Source organism: Triturus cristatus, chromosome 4_2 (genome assembly GCF_964204655.1).
Source record: "Triturus cristatus chromosome 4_2, aTriCri1.1, whole genome shotgun sequence".
NCBI classification, from domain to species: domain Eukaryota; kingdom Metazoa; phylum Chordata; class Amphibia; order Caudata; family Salamandridae; genus Triturus; species Triturus cristatus.
In genome coordinates this window covers 704,829,483-704,852,572 of record NC_140586.1, presented here as the reverse complement: position 1 = coordinate 704,852,572, position 23,090 = coordinate 704,829,483, and positions in this window count along the sequence as shown.

Genomic DNA, 23,090 nt, shown 5'->3' with positions numbered 1-23,090 from the left:
TTATTACATTTAATAAGTGCAATTTCTAAATGAGAACAGGTAACCAGTTCATTTTTAGTGTCTCAGAAATTGGAATTTAAAATCAAAACTAATGGTGAAGTCAATTTTAATTAAAATTTATAAAATGATACTTTTAGGAAGTTGGCATTTTCTTGACTTAGCAGTTTGGTGCCTGCACCCTGTATCTGGGTCCCATGACTAGGAGTAGTTTGTATTGCATTGTATTGTAATTGCATTTATATAGCGCTTACTACCCCATATGAGGCATCGAATCGCTTTTGTGGTGAGTAGCACGCTACTCCGGAACCCATAAAGGATTAGTGTTGAATTACTATAGTGAAATATAAAAGTCATTTGAGTGGTGGATATGTTAGTCAGTTATTTGGATTCAGAAAGGATAGCGGAGGGATAGAAGAGGAAAAAAGGTTTGCAATTATATAGTGCTTGTTACCCCGATGGTGTGTTGAAGGGCTTTTTCGGCGAGTAGCACGCTACTCAAAAACCCATAAATTATTAGTGGTGAATTAGTTTAGTGAAATAAGAAAGTAATTTGAGTGGTGGATATTAGTCAGTTATTTGGATTGAGAAGTATAGCGAAGGGATAGAAGAAGGAAAAAGGTTTGCATTTATATAGCGCTTGTTACCCCTGATGGGGTGTTGAATCACTTTTTTGGTGAGTAGCACACTACTCCAGAACCCATAAAGGATTAGTGTTGAATTAGTATAGTGAAATATGAAAGTAATTTGAGTGGTGGATATGTTAGTGAGTTATTTTGAATAAGAAGGGTAGCGGAGGGATAGAAGAGGGAAACAAGTTTGCATTTATATAGCGCTTGCTACCCGTGATGAGGTGTTGAAGTGCTTTTTCACGGAGTTGCACACTACTCTGGAAACCATAAAGGATCAGTGGTGAAATAGTATAGTTAAATATGAAATTAATTTGAGAAGTGGACATGTTAGTCTGTTATTAGGACTGAAAAGGATAGTAGAGGGAATAGAAGAGTGAAGGATTTAAGACTTTTTTCTGTAGGTCATATCAGTAGAAGGAGACTTGGGATGAGTAAAAGGGATGTGGAGGGTAAGAGTCAGGGGTAAGGGTTTAGAAATGGTTGTTTTGGGGGATCGGAATAGTAAAAGAGGTATGAGATGATGAAAGGAGGGGTAGAGTAGGGAGGAGTCTAGAAAGGGTTACTTTGGGGACATTAGTAGTGGTATGGGGTTTGGGATGAATGAGAGAGTGGAGGTAGAGGCTATATTGATAGAGGTATAGGGTGAGAAATAGGGTTGCGCATTGGAAAGAGTAGTAGAAAGAGGTTTGAGATGAGTCAGAGAGATGAGGTAGAAGATGTATTGAGAGAGGTATAGGGTGAGAAATAGGGTAGTGCATTGGATATGCTGAATTAGAAGTAAATTAATAAATAAATAGATCCATAGGTACATGGTTGATAGCTGGTCTTTGTGTATTTACCCAAGACAGTCACAAACAATAGGGGGAGGCTTAGGTGTGACTGTAAAGGCCATCACTGTCAGGATGGGAGCGAGGTTCTGGGCCCAACCTCACTTACCCTTCAATAGGCAGTGTCCTGTTTCCACACAAAGGGTTGCATATCCCCTGTAGTTGGTCTGGAGCCAGAGCCAGGAAGGAAGGGCACATGTGCACTTCAAAGGTATCCTTGTAGAAGCTTCTCTCCACTTCAGAGGCACAAATGGGTATAAATACTGGACCTCAGACACCAGCTCTTCAAGACACTTCTGGACCTGTGGATACTCTGCCAGGACAAAGGACTGCTGTGCTGCTGAAAGGACTGCCACTCTGCTGGACATCTACTCTAAAGAAAATGATGCCTTGCTGTCCTGACATGCTGCCCTCTTGCTTGAGTGGGAAGAGAACTGTACCTGCAACTTCACCCTTAAACCCGGGACACTAGAGTGACTTCAAGGGCTAGTTTGTTGGCCTCCTGATCTGAGCCCCAGGGACATGAAAGGATCCCCAACATCCTGCACCAGCCCTTGGACCCAATTGCAGTGACTTCACAACCCCTAGTTGGTGTCCCCCAGGTCCTGTACCCTTGTTGCAGTTCAGGGAACTTTATTCAAACTTTTGGGCTTTTAGCAACTGTTAATGGGTCCATTTTTATTGAGAGCCTGTGGCTCCCACCCTGATTCCATGTGAAGCCCCTGCAGCCGCCTCTTTGTGCTACAGCATCGACTGCTAACAGGGTACAGCCAACGAGAAGCTCTAGCACGACCGCCTGCAGCACCTGACCTGCTCTTCAAACTATACCAACTGCCTCACGCAACGCTCAACCTGTTCTTTGCGGCTCCCTCCCCAGCGAACGGGACTCTTAGCACGGATTTGAGAAGGTAAACTTCAGTGGGCCCAACCTGGTGACGGTAGCCTACCTGCGCTCCATTGCGGTCGGCCTAAAAGTGTCACTTTGACCCAGTCCAACGCAACCAGGTAGGAGCGGTTAACACTTATGGTTAAATCTTTAAAAACTCATAATTTGATTCTACTGGTTGGATTTTTATAGATTTGGTCTGTTTTAGTTAATAAATTCTGCTCAATTGTTCTAAACTGGTGTGGGATCCTTCTTGTGTGGTGTTTTCACTTTGTTTCTGTTAGAAGTGTTGGACAAATACTTCACACATTACCTCTAAGATAAGCCTGCCTGCTCTGTGCAAAGCTACCTGAGGGTTGAGCACAGGTTAATTTAGGGTTGCCTTGTGCCTCATCCTGATTAGGACTGTAGTCTCTGTTTGACCAGGGCTCGCACCTCAGTAAACCTACAGCCCAATTTCTTACAGTTTCCTTCTAGGGCTTTACTACCTCAGATAGCATGCTATCTCAAAAAGCATCCTTCCACTGTGTTCCCAACCCTTGCATGAGAAATTGACCTTGGCTTATAACTAGACTTCTCACTCTTTTCTTTCTATGGAATGGTCCTCTCCTTACCTCCCATCTTCAGCATGCCGCTTCACTGTGAGTATTGGCTCCTCTAAGGCGCTTGGCTGTCTCTTTCACTTTCTGTTATTGTTTTTCTACAAATTGCCCACACCTCGTTTCTTTTAAACCAAGCCAGTGCAACCTAACAATAGCTAATCTCCTCTGGACGATCTATTCACCCCACCAACCATCTGCATGAACTCACATAGCACCACTAATGATCACACCTAACTCCTCTTAATTTAATCTACCACAAGGAAACTGGAGTAAATGCATGGAATGATTTCCTTGACAGCAGAAGACCAGCCTCAATAACCGAGAAGAACCAATAACACTAAACACTTGGGTTCTGGAGTAGCGCGCCAACTGCCGTAAAGTGCTCACGTGCCTTGTCAAGGTTGGTAAACACTACATAAATGCAGCCACAATACTTGTCAGTAGCTCGGCTCTATAGCAACAGGAGACTTTACCCATGAGTCATTAAAATTTGGTGGAACTTAGATACACCCCGAGAATATATAAAATACATTTTTCAGGGAAAGGTAAAGGTACAGTGTGAAAGAGACAGAGAGAGAGACAAAAAAGAGAGAGGGGGTTGAGAGAAAGAAGGAATTAATGAGAGAGAAGGCCCCACTGCCCCGCTTCCAAGATAATGGCATTTTTGAAATAAAAATGTGAATATAACAGTCAAAATTAGCAATGCCGTTGCAGCAACATCTAAAAGGTACATCTGCTTGGTCGTTGCACATTCAGTGCAATCGCGAGTGAAAGCACCTCAATTAAATTCTGATACTCTATAATGAGCCCTGGTCAAATTAAGCACAGCAGGGGAGGTTTGTGTAAATGAGAAGAATTAACATGCAAATTACAATACAATAGATTTCAAGGCTGAAGGAAACAGAAATGTTTGAGAATACGATGCCAAGTACAAATCATGCGAGGTGGTTACAGTAACGTGTTTAGAAAGATGTGTTTAACAATGTGTAAACGTGCATATTATGCATTCCTTATTGGAGAGTTCCTTTGAGGGTTCATAATAAAAATCATCACATTCACTCATTAATGGGAATTTATCCGTGTGTGTGCTAGATGGGGAAACATTATGTCAACTTGTAGTTTTTCATCATTTATTCCGGCCGAAATTAATGAAGTTGGTTGTGGAAAGTTCACTTGTGCAGTGTTGCTTAGGTATGTTCTAATTTCAGGTTAAAATATTTTCATTAACTATTCAGGCAGGTGGAGGGAGAAGCATGTTGTTTGGGCTCCTTTGGAGACTATTTATAAACTCCAACAAGTTGCTAAAAAAGCCGTGGAGCTTTGGGTCTGCCTTCCGACCCCTAATCCTCTTTTCTCACCAGCACAAGCTCATGCACATGGTGCAGAGACAAACATGGTGATACTCTTAACAGGTCTTTAAAACCAATATACTATGTACCTGTGCCCCCTCTGCTGATCACTGAACAATGCCTGCCAGTACAAAATGGGGTGAGAGGCTCACGGCAGTAGAGGTCAGCAATCATCTATGCAGTGATGTTAAAAGTAGCCTCGGAAGGCCCCGCAGTGGAGGGGATGGGGGATGGGGGGGGGGGGGGGGGTGGCCCGAGCTCCAAGGGGCCCCCTCCAGCACTGTGCACTGGTGGCGGCTCCTGGACTTGCGGGAGCTCCTGACTGGGTTCGGAGCATGGGGGCAACCTCCATGTACTTTGCTGGGTAGTCTCCTCAAATTTCGTTACGCCCACTGCATCTATGTTGGACAATATCGGGCTATTGTTTTAAAAGTGCCGTATGGGCATATACGCCTGCAACCCTATCCCGAGCCCCGCTAGCAGAGGGAATCTGGCATCGAGCTTATAAGGTCAGGTTATTGAGAAGTATGTGCCAGTAGACTATACATTTGAACGTCAGTAGAATAAAGACTTGTTAGACAGACTGGAGCCTGACGTGAGAGATATTCCATTGTGCAACAGCTAATTACGGTGACCATGTGTTATACAGTATTGCAAGTAGTTTGTGCTTGCAGCTACCCACTCATCAACCTTCATGTCATTCAGTGTCTTTCTTTTTAATGTGGCTCAGCTTCCTTGTGTGCTCAGGGCCTGTGAGCTGTGGCTGGCCCATGCTACTGAACATTCAACTGAGCTATCACTAGATTTTTCTTTTTAGCTTAGAAATCTTTATTACGAATTCAGTGAGAAATGCAATGTGTTACATAATTAGTTGAAGATAAAACAAAAGAAGGGTCATAACCATAAAAGGAGTAATAATAATTTAAACTATTCTGAAGATATAAGACTAAAATTATCAATATACAGAATTAGATCAAGAGAACTTGTAACACATTATGCATCTACAAAAATGTTTATAGATCTTTAGAAAACAAATATAAAATAATATTAAAAGAGAGGAAGGGATAAAGAGAAGGAAAAGTGAAATACACCTGTGTTGGTAAATATTAAAACATTAGCAATTGTACGAAATTAATACAAATCCAACATGAGTATGCTGTAGCATTTTCATATTGGTGGTGCAATGTGTTTAGGAATTTAAAAACACCAAACCAAGCAAATGATAGAATAATTAAGGAGGATAAAAAAAAACTGCTTGCAATCTACAACAAGTATTAGAGACCTCCTTAGACAAAAAAGATTTTAATACAGACCATAATAATGTATTCTTTCTTTTCATCTATACTGAAACACTATCATTGGTGTCCAGGCTATAATTATAACCAACCTTTATCCGCTATGTAAAGTGTAATAGTGCTTTAGCAATTTTCCAATATCAGTCGAAAACATAAGGGCAACGAAAAACACATTGGAACAATGAACCATTTGCCTTAGAACATAACCAATTATCTTGATGTTTCACCCATTTAGCCCATCTTAGACCACTCAAGAACAGGTCTAGGGGCATGATATAGAGTTTGAAGTAAGGATTCCCTGTCTGCCAATATGTGGCGGATTTCCCAGCTTCATCAAAGTGGCAAAAGAAACGTCACTACGTTTAGATGTTTTTCCAAGGGCCTGTAAACGATTCTTCACCAAACTTTCTGTGTTCGCCACAAGCTTCCTCCTAGGTTACACTTGTAGGCCTTGCCACCTATGTGTTAGAGGAGTGGTCATGAAACTCTCGTAAGTATGGTGAGCTCAGTGCTGTGTGTACCTTAGAAACGCACAAAAATACATGACTTTCACACACTTATTTTAACAGGTCAGGAACATCTAAAGGGTCCAGAAGAATGTCTTGCAGAAGGTGTTGGGAGGAGTATTGATTACCACAGTGTTTATGGGAACAGGAGTGCTATATAAGAAAGAACAGTTTAGCTAAAAATACTTGCACTTGAGAGAAGAAACAAACAATTTCAAATGGAAATGTGTCTAAATTAATGAACATAAATTGGCATATCTTGTGCAATCTGTAAAATATGCCGAGGTGGGGTCAGTAAAACACCTGTTGGGAAAAACTGTTTAGTCAATACTTCAAACAGTAGTAAACATAACTTCAGAATGTCGTAAGTTACTTTTATGTGAAAACCTGCCTCACCCTTTGTGTGGCAGGCCTTCTCTTGATTAGCTCTGCCAGGCATAGTGGCAGGTGACCCACTAAAAATTGGGCAGGTAATCTACCACCATTTGTTATATTATGTTATTGTAAATTTGTAAAGCCCACAGTCACCTACAGGTCTCTTGGTGCTGAGTTGTAATTCTGGAGTCACCGGTTGAGGACTCCATGTCTAAATGTAAGCTTGGGTAACAAGCCAGGTCTTCAGCTTTTTACTAAATCGCAAATGGTCCGTTTCTAATCTTGGAGATGTAGGCAGAGAATTTCAGAATTGGGGTCCCTGTATTGAAAAACGCGACCCTCCTGTCTGTTTGCGCCTGAATCTGGGGACTACCAATAAATTCATGTGCATTGATCTTAGGGTGCGCTATGGGGAGAATTTGTGAATTCATGAGGATATGTACATGGGACCTATGCCATGTATGGCTTTAATCAGTGCATCCTGTTTTGAGGATGGAACACTGCTCCACTCGAAGCCAGTGGAGCACTTTCAGCAGCAGCCTGATATGACAGCGTCTGATTTGTTGATAGATAATTCTGGCGGCTTGATTTTTTATCAGCTGCAGACAGTACTTCTGATTTTGCGGAGGCTTAAGTAAATCGCATTTGCATAATAATTTTTTGATGAAATCAAAGCAATAATGATTTGGATGCTGTCCTCTCTGCTGAAAAACCTTCAGATTTTTCACAATTTCCGGAGTTGGAAGAAACATGCAGAAGTAACCGAGCCGATCTGTGAGCTCATGGAAAGATCGGAGTCGATCTGTATGCCTAGGCTCTTAATCGTATTCTTTGGAGTAGATGCAGGGTCTAGCTCCTGGGGCCAGTGTGCAGGAGTCCAGGGCAGGAGTTTGTTTTTGGGGGTGATGATTTCGTTTTTTTCAGAGTTCAGTTTTAATTGATTATTATTCATCCAATTCCTAATGAAAAGCATGGTATGCATAAGAAACTCATTGGAGTTTGTTGAATCATCGATGGAAAAGATCAGCTGCATGTCGTCAGCGTAGTTGTAGATCTTAACCCCCATCTGACAAAGCCTAAAAATGAGGGGGCAAATGTAGACATTAAAGGGGATAGAGAAGAACCCTGCGGTACACCACAGCTCATATTAACAATGCCGGATTTGTAGGGCGAAAGCCACACTGATTGCTTCCGATCCTCTAATAAGGTTTTAAACCAACTCAGAGCAGCACCTCTGAGATCTGCTGCAGCAATACGTTCCATCAGTATATCATGGTTGACGGTATCGAAGGCTACAGACAGGTCTCAGAGAATCAGGGCCTGAGTACAGTCCTCGTCCACCTTTCCTTTTAGATCGTCCATGATGGATAGTATGATAGATTCGGTGGAGTGGGATGGGTGAAAACCTGCCTGATGGGAATCTAAAAAATTAGTTCTCTCTATAAAGGTGCTAAAGAACTTGGCTACATGTGTCTCCGGTAGTTTAGCGAGAAAGGGAAGAAGGGATATAGGCCTGTAGCTGTCCAGCTTTTGGGGGTCAATACCTTGCTTTGTTGCAGCAGGATAACCACTGCTTCTTTAAAGACTGATGGCACAGTCCCTTGGGTCAAGGATAGGCTCAGCAGAGCAAGGATAGTCTCCGGGAATACTGTAAATATTGATTTTTGTATATGGGGGAGCATGCATCTTTAAGGGAAACAGATTTTACTTTATTTAGGAGTTCAAAGAGATGCTCTTTATTTAGGCAGGGAAACACAGCCATCAAATTGGAGTTGGTGTTTCCTGAAAGTTCTTCCACATGCTTGTGGCTGGAATTTATGGATTCTTGGATGTTCTTAATTTTATCTACAAAGAAAGAGGAGTTTAAATTATTACATAATTTCTGGGTAGCAATAATAGGGGGGTCACATGATCAGGGTTAGATAACTCCCTTACTGTCTTTTGTCTTGTTATTTGAGTTTAGAACGTTGTTAGTAAAAACCACTGTATGTTTTTTTTATATGCCATTAGGCTCCCATTATATTGTTCTCTAGATTCTGTTGAATATGTGTTACGCCATTTCCTTTCGGTCTGACGCGCTCTAAGTTTAACAGATTTTAGGTTGGGAGTGAACCATTTAGATGCTTCATGCCGCCTAATACAAGAGGTTTGGGTCTGTAAAGGGGCATGAGTGTTAATGGCGTTCAAGTTATCTATATTGTCCAGACTTATAGGCAGCTCACTGTTCAGGGTATCAGATAAGGATTCCATGTTTATGTGATTCCAGTTTCTAGATGAGCCTTTTTGTTGGGGCAAAGTTTTGAGCAGAGTAATATTACTCAAGGTGAAACTAATTGGATAATGATCTGACCATACACAAGGGTGGATTGCTAAATTCTGAAGAGTAAGGTTAATAGACCAAACTTGGTCGAGTGTGTGACCTTTAAAGTGTGTGGTTACTTGGATGTGTTGCGTAAGGACTCAGTCAGTTCCTTGGCACCCTTTCTCCCTTCTGCCTCATTAGCCCAATAGTTCATGTCTCCTATGACCAGGACTTTATCATAGTCCACAGTCAAGGACGCAATGCTATTTGCAAATGCTTTGGGAAATTCAAGCATCGCTGTGGGTGGTCTATACAAGAGTGAACATACCATTGTACTATTAGAGGAGTCCAGTTTGACTATTAGACTGTCAACTAGTGTTATCTCAAGTGGGGAGATGGTGGTGAAAGACAGTCATTTTTTGATAGCAACAGCCACCCCGCCACCCTTTTTTCTATTTTGCAACCTTTCTGTTACCCACCCCCAGTCCCTTCCAAATAACATGTTTAGGGCATCATTAGAATGGTGGGCGGACATCCTGACGTAAAAAGGGACTGCCCGCCATAAGTGTGACGGTCCCGTGGGGGTGATTAGGATGCGCCCGCCACCCTGGGGGGCGCATCCTGCATTTTTAAAATTGCGGCGGGCGGTGCTGTCAGCATCACCCGCCGCAATGCCAAAAATGCATGTTGTGCATGTACATGCGGGGGGTACCCTTGGTACCCCCCATGCGCCCCTCCCACCCCCCAACATCCTGGGGGCCCTCAATGGGCCCCCACCTCCAAAATCCGCATGCCTTTCACCACGGAAAGGCTGTCTCCCGCCTGCATCCTGATATGGATGGCGGTGTCTAGCAGACACACCACCATATTAAGCCCGGACTCGTCGACCGGGCGGAAAAGCGGCGGACGGTCTTCCCGTCTGCCGCGGTACCCCCCGCCATACTAATATGGCGGGGGGAAATGGGTGCCGCGGGGAATGATATAGGGCGGATCGCCACCGCTATGTCTTTTAAAGAAGTTATAATCCCACTAATGTAAAATAATACGAGGGAAACCATTCACACTTTCAACTATCCAGGTTTTTGTGGCATCTCACCAAGAAAATGGGGGAAGGACTCTCAAAACAGTTTGGGAGGGATTTACACAAGGCACTCGTTGATCCTGAGATCCAAACCTAGTCATAGGTACATGTGGATATCCATTTAATAATCAAGAAAGGGGAAATATAAGCACTTTTTCAAAAAAAGGAAGCCATGATTTGCTCTCCTTTTATTAATGCCAACGACTAAAGTATCAGTATGCCTGATAGATTGGTACTGGCATGAGAAATCCTACTTTGCGGAGAAGAAAGGAAAGCAATAATAGCCTCCTCTATTAATATCCTTGTAAAGTATTTCTTTTAAAGAATCGTTATTACCCATTTAACATCAACTCTCAATGTGGTTATTTCTTCTGGATGCTATCCTATTAGCTGGAAAACAGCGATTGTTAAGCCTCTTCGTAAGAAAACCAACCTGGATCCATTGGAACCCAAAAACTATCGGCCCATTTCCTTGCTACTTGTTCCCACAAAGATTTTGGAGAAACATCTAAATGCCCAATTGAGTACTTATTTTGAACAACAGCATTTGCTCGATTCTTCTCAATATGAATTCCAGAGTGGCCATGGCTCTGAGACTGCATTAATAGCAGCAGTAAATAACATACGCGTCCAGGTATATGTCGGGCAGACTTCGCTGCTGATTCTGTTGGACTTATCCGCAGCCTTCAATACCATCTCTCTGACAAGGTTGATTGACCGCCTTTAGGAAATTGGGGTGACAGACTCTGACTTGGAGCTCTTCACCTCATTCCTGATAGATAGGTCACAGAAAGTAAAGATGGAATAATTTTGTTCTGACCCTATACCTACCTTTTGTGGAGTTCCACAGGGCTCCTCACTGAGTCCCACTCTATTTAATATACATGTTTCTCCTCTCGCTAAGTTGATTAGATCCTTTGGGCTAGAGGTCCTATCCTATACTGATGATACACAAATACTCCTGTCTATCACAAAGGACATAGAAGCCTCCGCCGCCAATTTCAACAACTGCATGCAGGCTGTAGCTTCTTGGCTGGCAAACAACTACCTTCAACTCAATGGGGACAAAACTGAGGTTCTGGTCTTTGGCAGCCAACAAACTATATGGACCCACACATGGTGGCCAGAAATGCTTGGTCCAAGTCCTTGTCCTGCTGCCTCGGCAAAGAATTTCGGTGTCATAATTGACAACAAGTTCTCTTTTGATCTCCAGGTCAACAGGACTGTTTCATCCTGTTTCTGGGTTTTTGAGGACCCTGAGGAAGATCTTCCCGTTTCTCTCTCTTTCTGCGCGCAAACAAGAAGCTGTTGCCCTCATCCTGTCCAAGATGGATTACTATAATGCACTGTACCTGGACATTAACAGGGTATCCATTCATAAGTTGCAGATGGTCCAGAATGCTGAAGCAAGACTTGTTTTGGATCTTCCAAAATTTCATTCTATTTCTGCTGCCATTCAGAAATTGCACTGGCTCTCAGCTGAGAAACAAATCCTGGTCAAGGCCCTGTGCATTGTTCATAGGGCACTCCATAACTCAGGTTCAAAGGGAATCAAACACCTCTTCCAACGTTATGTCCCTTCTAGACAACTGTGCTCTTCTGATATAAATTGGCCGGTTGTTCCCAGGTTTAGGAGGGTAAGGTGGGGAGGAAGAGCCTCTGCTGTAGTGGCTTCGAAACTCTGGAACACTCTCCCTATATCGATCTCCTGCCTCGAGTCACACCTCTCCTTCCGTGATTCTTTAAAGACATGGCTCTTTGCTCTTTAACTGTTTCTAGGGGGTTGATGCTTCCATCTTTCTGACAGTAGTACCGCTTTTAGCGCCTTGACGTCTTTTGGCAATTGTTCGCACTTTACAAGTTGGTAATTCATATGTTCATTACCCTCAACCACTTTCAGTGGGATGCTTCATCATTGGGTATCTCTAAGCTACCATCTTTAATTTAGGTATGTGATAGGGTCCCTTGGGAGCTCCGTGGTGGGATGGAGGCATTTTTAGTGACCAAAGAGAAAGCTACATACTTTCAAAATGGATCCACTCACTCAGGCTGGTGTATTGCAAGACGAAACCCATGATTCTTCTTGGAAGGCAACATTAGGGTTAAAAATGCATAGAAGAAGAGCTTTAAATAAACGTTTTTATTATAGGCCTTATCCTTGCATATGGAAAAACAACTGTCCTAAAATGTTTTTGCAATGCAAGCCTTTAGTGAAATGTACGTGTATCTGTCCACAGTCAAGCATTCAGGGGCTTTCTTCAGAACAGGCCCCTATTCATCGTTCTCTCTGTGTCAGTCCTTCTCTACTTAGTCATGGGATATGAACAACTATGTGAATGAAAGAGCGAGGCAGGAATAAATGTCACCTGGACATTCCCGGTCCTAGAACTGGTCACGTTGACCTGTTAAAAAACATAATTGTGTAAGTTATTTTGCAGTGTTTCCACAATAATCTCCTCTAATATAAATCATCACATATAATCTATCAACATTTATGTGTTAGACCAGTCGGCCTTAGCGTGGTTGTCCCCAAAACATTTTGCCTTACTCCTCCATTTTTGACTATCTTGTTTTTGTTGGCCTTAGGACGCTTCACTTTACCACTGCTGACCTGTGCTAAAGTGCATGCGCTCTATCCTTTTGAAATTGGCTTGCACTCAATTGGCACATTTAATTTACATGTAAGTCGCTAGTAAAGTGGTGATACATGTACCCAGGGCCTGTAAATTAAATGCTACTAGTGGGCTTGCAGCACTGATTATGCCACCTACTTAAGCAGTCATTGCAACCTGAGTGTGCAGTTCTAAACTGCCACTTCAGCCTGGTAAAATGAACCTTTTGCCAGGCCTAAACCTCACTTTTTAGTATGTACTAGTAACTTTTAAGTGTCCTGGTGTGAAAAACTCTTAAACACACTCATGCAAAGCCTACCTCTCCCAAATGATAACACTGGGTTGCCTTATCACATTTAACTGCTAACTTTCAATTACGAGCAAGTAGGCATGCTGATCTTGGTGTCTAAAGAATTGTAATTTAGAACCCTCTTTTATGGTAAAGTCCAATTTTAAGTCACAATTCTTAAAATGCAATTTTTAGGAAGTTGGCATTTTCTTGTCCTAACCATTTGGTGCCTGCAGCCTGTTTCCTGGGTCACATGACTAGGTGTAGATGGCAGTTGGTCTTTGTGTATTGCTCCGAGACAGTGAGACAAAGGAGAATAGTTGTTGGCAAGATGGTCCATCTCTGAGTTGATGAGGGGGAGGAGTTGTCACTTATCACACTTGCACATCACAAAGACTGCCCAGCACACTCGCAAGGGGCTTTGACACTAGTCTTTTGTGACACTAGACAAGCTGGGGCAGGAAATTTTAAATACCTCTGGGGTGAAAACTTCCAGAACTTTCTAATACTTCAAAGTGAGCACCAGCTATAAACTGTGGAACTTCAGACCCAACTCTTCAGTGCACCCCTGGACCTGAGAAAGACTCAGAAGGTCTGCTGTGCTGCCCTGCAAGAAGGACTGCTACTCTTTTACCCTGCTACATGAGTGAAAAGGACAGGACCTCCATTTTGAATCTTGGACCACCAGATTTAGTTGGCTGTTCTGATCAGAGCCTCAGGGACAGAAAAGGCTCCAACCACCTTGAACCCAGCACTTGAACTCTGTCTCCTGAGATGCCTGCCCCCCATGTGGTGCCACCCCAGGAGTGGGACTGAAGGTGCTCTGCCAGCCCAGCTGTATTCCTGTTAGCAGAACCGATACAGTAAAACACATCAACTTGCAGCTCCACTTCAGAACCACCGCAGCACAACACATCCCTGATGCCGGACTTTGCATCGCAGCCTCCTTAGAAATACAGCTGCACAACACATCCTTGGCACAAGCCTTCGCATTACAGGCCCTTCGTGGGTGGCATCCTCGACGAAGACGTAGGACTGCACATTACTGCCCTTCAGCTTTTAGGGAATTGCCAGTGTGCGACGCATCTTCAATGCAGGACTTTGCACCGGAAGCCCCTTGTCAACACCATCCTTGACGATGATGCCGGACTCTGCGTTGAAGCCTTGCAGCACCTCGGGAACGCCACTGTGCAACGTATCCTCGATGCAATATTCTCGCAAAGCTCCGCAAGCAGGATTTAAGCTACTTTGTTCAGCAGACCTAACTTAGTCCCGGTATCCAGCCTGTGCTTCATCGTGGTTGGCCTGAACTTGTGACTTTGTGAACAGATAACCACAGTTGTGGCTTTGTGCTTTTAGCACTAATTTTATTTAAATCTTTAAAATTACATATCTCCGGTTCTACTGATTGCTACTGTTGTTTTGATCTCAAATAATTTTGCTCTATTTTTCTAGATTTGTGTGAGATTTTTCTTGTGTTGTGTGTACACTTTAATACTGTTTGAAGTGTTGATTAAATACTTTAAATATTGCCTCTAAGTTAAGTCTGACTGCTTTGTGCCAAGCTAATAGAGGAGCACAGGTTAATTTGGAGTTTGCTAGTGACTTCATCCTGACAAAAATTGTGGTTGCTGCTTGAATAGGCTTGTACCTCCTCAACCAGTAATCCAATTTCCAACATTTCTGATTCAACAGCCATCAGTACTTTGGCCTTAATTCAGTGCTAAATGTAATTATAGTGCCTTGCTCGTACCACAATGGTGTCCTATCACTGCACACGCCACACCATGTGCCACTGCAGTTTGTCTGTTAGAAGAACTAATGGCGTCTTTCCCGATGTAAGGTAGTAATTTACCTGCCTAACACGAATGTAACCCTCGGTGCACTGTAGTAGAGAGTTAGGGTTAGGAAGTCACCTTCGTTCTCTGTTCAGGCACACCTTGTTACATTTCAAGCATGAAAGGTATTTCTTACTGTTTCATCGAGTGGTACTAGCTCTGTTACCTGGATCAGTCTGTTGAAAGTGACTGAAGGGAAAGGGGGCCCATCTTTTCAAGGGTGTTTAAGCATGCAAATTGTCACATCATGACGCCACTGTATAGTGTTACAAAGTAGCGTAATTGCGCTCTCATGTTATCCGCAATGAGTGGCCCATTTTCAGAGTCCATCTCTTGACAGTGATTAGTCATTTTGTACCGGTAACCGAAAGCAAACTTTGGCAAAGCCAAAAGTTCTCGACTTTTCCACATTTCCCAGGTTTTTGGCAAAAAGGTATCTCCTGGATAGTTTTCGGGAGGAGTTCCCTACTCAAGTAAAGGTTGACACTCTGGTAGCTGGCTTGTCTTCTGGAGATACGATTGTCTCCAAAGATGGTTCTTCCTCTAATGCTTCCGATAAGAAAGTGGTCAGAGCAATCAGACGGTCCTACACCACTTCCAACTTTGCCATTAGGACTGGCACCTATGTAATGTAAGAAGTCCAATCCGTGACTTCCAGGCTTTGGCTGAGAAGCTCCGGTAAGGAGGATATCACACATCAAGGCTATCCATGATGGGACAAGAAGTAAGATTCCTGTCAGACATATGTTTTGATGAGTTGTGTGCATTGGCCTCTGCCTCTGCAGATTCAGTTTCTGCTAGAAGACATTTATGGCTCAGAAATTAAAAAGTTGACAACTCCCAGAAGAGCCAGTTACCCTACATTCCTTTCTCTGGGAGTAAGCTGTTTTGTCCACAGTTGGAGGACCTGGTGAAGAAAACAACAGAGACTAGGAAATTGAGGGCTTCGTTCAGGCCCTCCTACAGGGGTATATGTGTTGACTGTCATCCTACGTTTAGTACCACAAGAGGAGGAAAACAGTGCTTTCAGGGTAGGAGTTGTGACCTGGTCTTCTCCTCTTCTGACAAATCCCAGATCCAGCCTAGAGACAGTTCTTCCACTCTCTCCTCCCAAAAGTCCTGACTACACCAGGAGGGTGGGAGAAAGGCTCCTTCAATTTTCCCATGTATGGAAAACATCGATAACAGATTTGTTGGTTCTCCAAATTGTATTGGAAAGGTGCCAACTAGACTTTTCTTCCATTCCAGAAGATTTTGTCTGTCCAATTCCTGTTCCAAGATGTCCCTGGCATCGGCGACATCAAGCTCTAGCTCAGGGAATATCATACCATCTGAAAAAAGAGGCAATAAGAGCAGTTCTAGACAAAGAGAGAGGACAGGGTTGTTATTCCCTGATCTTTCATGTCCAGAAGCCCTTTGGAGTCCATCTGAACCTCTTGAGACAGTAGATCTAGTCTTTCTCACCTACAAAGTGTTTTCCTAGAAGCTATCACTTCTGGTAGAAGACTGGGTGAGACTGGTTGGGGAACTGCTATCTCATGATCCTTTCACTTTGTTGATTATGTAGTCCTTGAACTGGATCCTGCATTTTTACCAAAGGTATATGCGATCTTTCACTGTTCCCAAAATTTGGCGCTCCCTGTGTTTTCCCTACTCCATCCTCAGACCAGGAAAGCTTGTGGGACTCTTTGGATAGAGTTTTGTCTATTTATCTGGACTGTAAATGGGTGAAAGCAGCAAACCTGCACCCCCATCACCTCGTATCTCTGTGCAAAACATGCTTAGCGTTTGTGCATCATTGCTGTGAGCTACATCCAGTCCTCTCACTGCCGTCCTGTCAGGGCTTCGATGCTGCCTATTGGCAGTTTAGGAGCTATATAATCAAACAGTAAAATACACTGAACTCTTGGTTTTCTATAATCCATCGCTCTGTATGCGGACAGAAATTTGTTTTTCAGATGTTATGTTATGTTATGTTATATGGTTCTTATAAAGCACCTATCACCACCGGTCTCTAAGCGCTAGACAGAAGACCAAGAACGTAATGACGCCTCCACAACCATCTGCCTGCTCCAATTAGACCGAAGATGTTACCTTTCCGAACAAATATGTCTTCAATTTTTTCCTAAAGGAGAGTAGGTGAGAGTCTTCCTTCAGACTAGATGGAAGATCATTCCAAAGTTGAGGAATGAGTACTGAGAGAGCACAACCTCCTTTGGTTTTTAAATTGAATCTGGGTTGAGCCAGATTTGGGACAGACCCCGAGCGTAACGGCCTACCGGGAACATACTTCCTCAGGCGCTGTTTGACATATTCCGGGGCATTGCCAAAGAGCGCCTTGTGGGCCATGCAGAGGCCTTTGAATTGGACCCTGAGCTTCACGGGAAGCCAATGCAGTTTGCAAAGAAGAGTAGATGCGTGCGAACTTCTGGGAAGAGAGAAGACCAGTCTGGCCGCGTCGTTCTGCACAACCTGCAGTTTCCTCATCAGCTTCTGTGATAGGCCCAGGTACAGAGCATTACCATAATCTAGCCTCGAGATGACAGTCGCTGCAACGATGGTTTGCAGCGTGGAGGCTGAGAGAATGGTAGTAAGCTTACGTAACTGCCGCATCACGGCTGTGCAGGAGCCCACCACAGCCGACACTTGAGGGGCCATAGTAAGATCCGCATCGATCTTTAGGCCAAGACTCTTCACTACTGTGCCGGGGATAGGAGTTTTACCGAGTTCTGGGGGCCAGTACAAATCATCCCAGGGGTTGGCTTTGTTGGTTACCACCAACACCTCCGTTTTCTCTGCATTTACTTTGAGAAAGTTGTTAGTCATCCAGTTGACCGTGAATCGCAGAAGATTCCTGACTGATTCATGGGCCTCTGGTGTATCTCCCAGCCGAACCAGTAACTGCGTGTCGTCTGCGTAGTTAAAGACCTCACAGTTCCTACGCGTGAGTTCATCCATCAGGGGTTGCAGATAGATATTAAACAATAGAGGGGAGAGTGCGGACCCTTGAGGCACCCCCCATGTCACATCTTTATTCTCAGATAGCTGGTCCCCCATCTGAACCCTCTGAGTGCGACCAGACAGGAAGGACTCCAACCACTTGTATGCCTGGCCGGCAATCCCTAGCTTCGCGATACGGCTCAGCAAGATGGAATGGCTGACCGTATCGAAAGCTGCCGATAGGTCGAGCAGAATCAGAGCGCAGGGTTGTTTATTATCTGCTCTTATTCTTAGCTCGTCGGTGACCGTGGCCATAACCAGTTCTGTGCTGTGTTGTGGTCGGAAGCCCGCCTGCCTGGCATGCAGGAGATGGTGTTCCTCAAGATAGTTGGCTACTGCATTCAGGACATGTTTTTCCAAGATCGACATCAAACACTCACTTTTCCAACTGAACTGCAGGGTCCCGCTTGGGGCTCGCCTCCAATGGCAGCGTCAGGAAGCCCGGAGCAGACTTCATGGGAGCAGTGACAGCTAGAGAGCCGGGCAGAGTGCGTCGACATACGTTCCCCAGGCACACCTCTCTCCCATAAATGCACCAACACTACCATAGGATCAGAGTCCCTGCTCCAGCCCACTAGCTACTCGCTGTCTCGTACCAGTATCAACTGGAGGGTGTGTCTGTGTGAGTGGGCCTGTGCGTGGGTGTGGGTGTCGGTATGGAGCGTGTGCGTGTAGTGAGTCATTTAGTGTGCATGCATGTAGGAATGCAGTGTTTGTGTGGGGGGACATGCAGTGTGTGGGTGGGTGAGGCATGCAGTCTGACTGAGTGGGTGTGTGTATGTTGTGGATTGATATGTAGTGTGCGCGGGTACATGAGCGTCATGTGTGTGTGTGTGTGTGTGTGTGTGTGATGACGGGTCTTGCCTGTCTTGTTTGTGTGATCTGCTTCACAGATGATGCCGGTGACACACATACAACTAATTTGTGTGCTGCACATGTGGAATCTTTGAAACCGGCAGCGTTCTCAGAAGAGCAGGTCACACCTGTAACCACTTCTACGGCAGTTAAGTGAACGCTCCCATGCGGACATGACGGTGATTCACAGAATCAGGGTGACACATCACGCAAACCCGAAGTGACACGAGCGTCATCTTATTTTGTTTACTGATTCAAGATAGAACGGTAAATATGAAACAGAAAAAATTTCAGCAGCCCTAAAGCACGTGTCAGAGAGAAGGAGGCAGCAATTTTCTGCCTGGCTCTCCAAAAATACAAATATTAAAGAAAAGGTGACAGGCAGCAAAGCAGCGAGTGGGGGGAGCAACAGGGAGTGGGTGGGGGAGGAAAAGGCAGCAAACATGGTAGAGAGCAACACAGATATTGCGGGGAGACGCACAGGAGGGAGACAGCACCAGGAGGGATGCGAGGAGAGAAGTACACAGGAGAGGGAGTACACCCACAAGAGAAAGAGAGTGAAGGGTTTGAGTATTTTGGGGAGGGAAATATGACAGGGAGAGAGAAGAAAATCACATGCATTCTTATGGATTGCTGAAGAAACAAGCATTGGCATAGCCAATAGGTCTCGCCTTTGGGACCTTATAAGTGTTTAGCCATGCAACAGTTGATGTTGTTGCACCAAGGATATTGTGCTGCACAACTAAATACTTATAAGGTCCCAAAGGCAAGACCTATTGTCTATGCCAATGCTTGTTTATGTGGGTGACTATCATGCCCATGAAATGAACATGATGCTACTAAATGTTGATGGTTGTGGAATTATAGTAGTGGGGAACATGCTTTTTTACCTGAACCACAGTGGCGCCTCAAGTTTACAAATGGGTAAATGGATGAGTGAATACATTTACTTTTGGTAGGATGAACAGATGACTGGGAAAAACAAAGAATGGCAAAGTGAGTGCATGAACTGATAAAAGACTAATGCATGAAAGTGAATTTGCGGGTGAATGGGCAAGAAGATGGATTAAAGCATTCTATCCATCATGTTTTTTTAATACTTCTTAAAGATATTGGAGGTTTTTTTAAACTAATCACACATGCTGGGCACATGGCACTGTATTTTATTATATTGTACTGTTAGATACTTAATGAGTGTAAGTCCCCAGAGCACAAAGTGAGTGCCTCAGTCCTGGGAGAGCAAGATGTGTTCCTTAATCAGCCTTGCATTACGTCAACAAGTACAGCTTTCTAACTACAAGGATTTTTGCAATCAATTTTACACTACTAGGTATGCTTTGACAGTAATATATTTTTCAAAAATTGTATTGCATTTCTAATGTGAGAACAAAGGCAGAACTTCAGACTAAAAAGTGCCTTGTTGGTGATCTTGCAACCTCAGCCACTAAACTCTGAAAGTAAGATAAACCATCCCAGTGAAACACCCACCTTACTAAGGTTGTAATGAAGGTTATTTTAGAGCACTCACTACCTGAAGTAAGCACTATGCTGGTTTCTAGGCACTCCCACTGTTGCAGTGGCCTCCCCTCTGGAGTAAGTGGCAGTAGCTTGTTTCAGAACAATATCTGTGCAGAATACGGTTTAAAAATTGGTTTCCCAGTACCCGAGATACTATTTCATTACAACGGAACACCGCGCCATCACTCCAAGGTCGCGATAGGAAGAAGCTTACTTTCAAATGTACCCTGTCAAGTGTTTTATTTATTACGGTGCAGGACACAGGGGCAATGCAAACTGTTTAAAAGTATCTTGTTGCCAGCTACATGAAGTTTTCTTTGCCCAAAAAGGCCATTTCGTGATTGGTCAAGCACACAATGGCACTTGACATGTACCAGGCGTACCACACGGTCATGTAAGTACCACGCCTCTGGTGAAGGGTTCGTGCGTACTCTTATCATGCCCGGCCCCCGCCCCTTAAGGGGCGAGGATGTGGTTTAACGGCCAGCGCTGTAGACTTGGAAGCTGGGAAAATGGGCTCGAGTCTCGGTTCAACATTCTGTGTTTCGGGGCAAATCACTTAATGTGCCCGTGCCACACAAAAATGTTGTGATGTAACTGCTGCTCTGCTCATCTAAAGCGCTCCAATACCTCCGGGCCGAGTTCGCGCTATATAAAACTGGGAAAAAGAAATACCACTTTGAGACGGGTGAGGAGTGGAGAGATGCAGAGAGCGCATGGAGGTCTGAGAGGGAGCGGTATAGAAAGGAGAAGAAAGATTACAAAAAAAATGCTAACGGGGTTGTATTCTGGACTCTCTCATCTAAACAGGAATAGCGCTCCTCTCCGCGCACTCCATTTGTTACAACTAAAAGCTAACTTCCCTGTGTGCGGGGTCGTTAAGACTCAGTGCTGAAACATTAGCTTCGGAAATGCTGTTGTGAAATGGGTTACAATTCTTCCTCAAGCTCCTGGGGCTTGTTGGGAAGACTGCAGTAAAGCTGCTTCCTCTTCCTGAAGACTTTGAAGGAAAAAGGGTAAATATAATGAGGCTGTCTGAAGGCGCGCAGTCTGAACAGTGCAGATGATGGCTCGAGCGGTCTGGAGGCTCCCTGTTTGTCCTGAAAACAATTGGGTTAACCCTGCCTTGAGGCGAGAGGAAGGAACCTGTCTCGTTATCTGCAGCCTGCGCTCTGGAAGTCTTCACTCCGTATGGGTTCCTGTCATTGTGAATGCCACGAAGGCTCGCCTGTATTACTACAGATAATGAGGGACTCACCGGCTCCAGCCCCGATACCCGGGCCTCGGCCGCCTTATCAGTCCAATGCAAAATGTCGCTGCTACGAAGAACCAAGCACCATAAAAGGTCTCCCCAGTTTTTACTGAACAGCAGAGTGGCAGAGTGCCCCGGCACAACTACTGGAATGTACTATTTAGCAGGGGAGGGGTGCGTGCCACAGAGAGGTCACCCGGAAGTGGAGCGATCCCACCTCTTTATACTCGACCTCCTAACTGCGATTTTAGGACTACAATCATTTATACACGAGGTACACTTTGAATTTCGAAATGTGTGTTTACTTTGGCATGGTGCGGCGGATAAGGTTGAGCAGCCGGTGATGTACACAGGGTCGGGGTGAGAGAAAAAAAAAGCGTGCGCCTCGCGCTGAAAGTTTTAAAAAGATGTAATGCGAGTGGTGCGCGTGAGAGCGAGCACCAGGCCATCTGTTTTGCATTATCGCCCACGCGTCTGTGCACGATAATTCAAAACACATGGTGCCTGTGCGGGTAACCGCAAGCAATAGGCCACACGCACGAGCGTGTGGTGAGCTTTTTGAAGCCTCCTTACTATAAGTCTCACCAGAGGAGCGCATGTACGCTGCCCTAGGCTCGACCTAAAAATAACAAGAGTAGTTCCCTAAAAGTAAGCAGTGGAAGGACAAAAGCCAGCGAGTCAGTTAGAGAGATGGTAAAGAGGCTATGGTCTGGGGGAGGGACAAACACAAGATGAAGAAGCTAGAACAAGGAACCCCATTGAGCAAACAAATGAGAGTGGGAATAAAGCCAACCAATTGTAAGCAATGGGCAGGCTATAAACCCATGGAAATGTTTGGTAAGCCCACAATGGTTTGGTAGGATCAACCTAATCTGTGAAATGTAATATTTCTTACGGTCAATCGAAAATATGAAGTCAGTAATATGTATTGGCTAAATTTAGGAATTTGTAATCACTAATTGATGGAAATTTTCTCTGACTTTTGATATGAATAAAAGGCCACTGCACCGGTTTGAGAGCTAGGAAATAAACATTTTGCACTCAGCTTTGGTTCCTCCTACTTGTCCCTATCTTCTATCATCATTTCTCACTGAAGAAGCATGGTACTGTGACCTGGCAGGGTGAGAGCTTCCTAAATCCGTCAAAAGTCTACTTTCGGAATTGCTTTTGTCTTTATATAGGAACCCAAAATACCACTATGAAGAGCACAAAAGTATAATTGTCTGGGGCCAAATTGTTTTCCTCACCTTTGTCCATACATTATATCAGTGCTTAAGCCATTGATTTTAAGAAGTAGTGAGAGAAACAGATTGACGCCCTTTGGTCTGCTAAATTTATCTCACTCAGTGATGGTTCACTGCTCCTTCTGAAGTGTGATTCCTTTGATTTTTTTAATGCTCTGTTGCTAGAAACAAAAATACTCTGACTTTCATTACTTTCTTACAAATCACAGTATCGTTTCGACTTCCGTTGATGTGTTCCTCTGTCAATTATGTAAATCATGTTTGTCTGTTCTTGTCTTTTTCTGGTCACTCACATTTTTTAAAATATATTAAAATAATGAGTGACTATTTGCATAGTACCTGTGCTGTTGTTACTCATGTAATCGCCTTATTAAAAATACCAGGATGAATCACATCATCTGAACAAGAAGCTGATGATTAAAGTAACGAAAGAATACTTCACAAAAAGTGCGTTCCCCCACAATCCTATCTCAAGAGCTGCTGGGGTGAATATTAATTTATGTAATGGATGAAATAGTATTAACAAAATACACCATCCGATTATAAAGATTGTTAATATTCCAGATATTTGGAGAGGCAAATAAGTGCATGCTCATTTCACTGCTCTGGAAAAATAAGTGAAATTGTAGT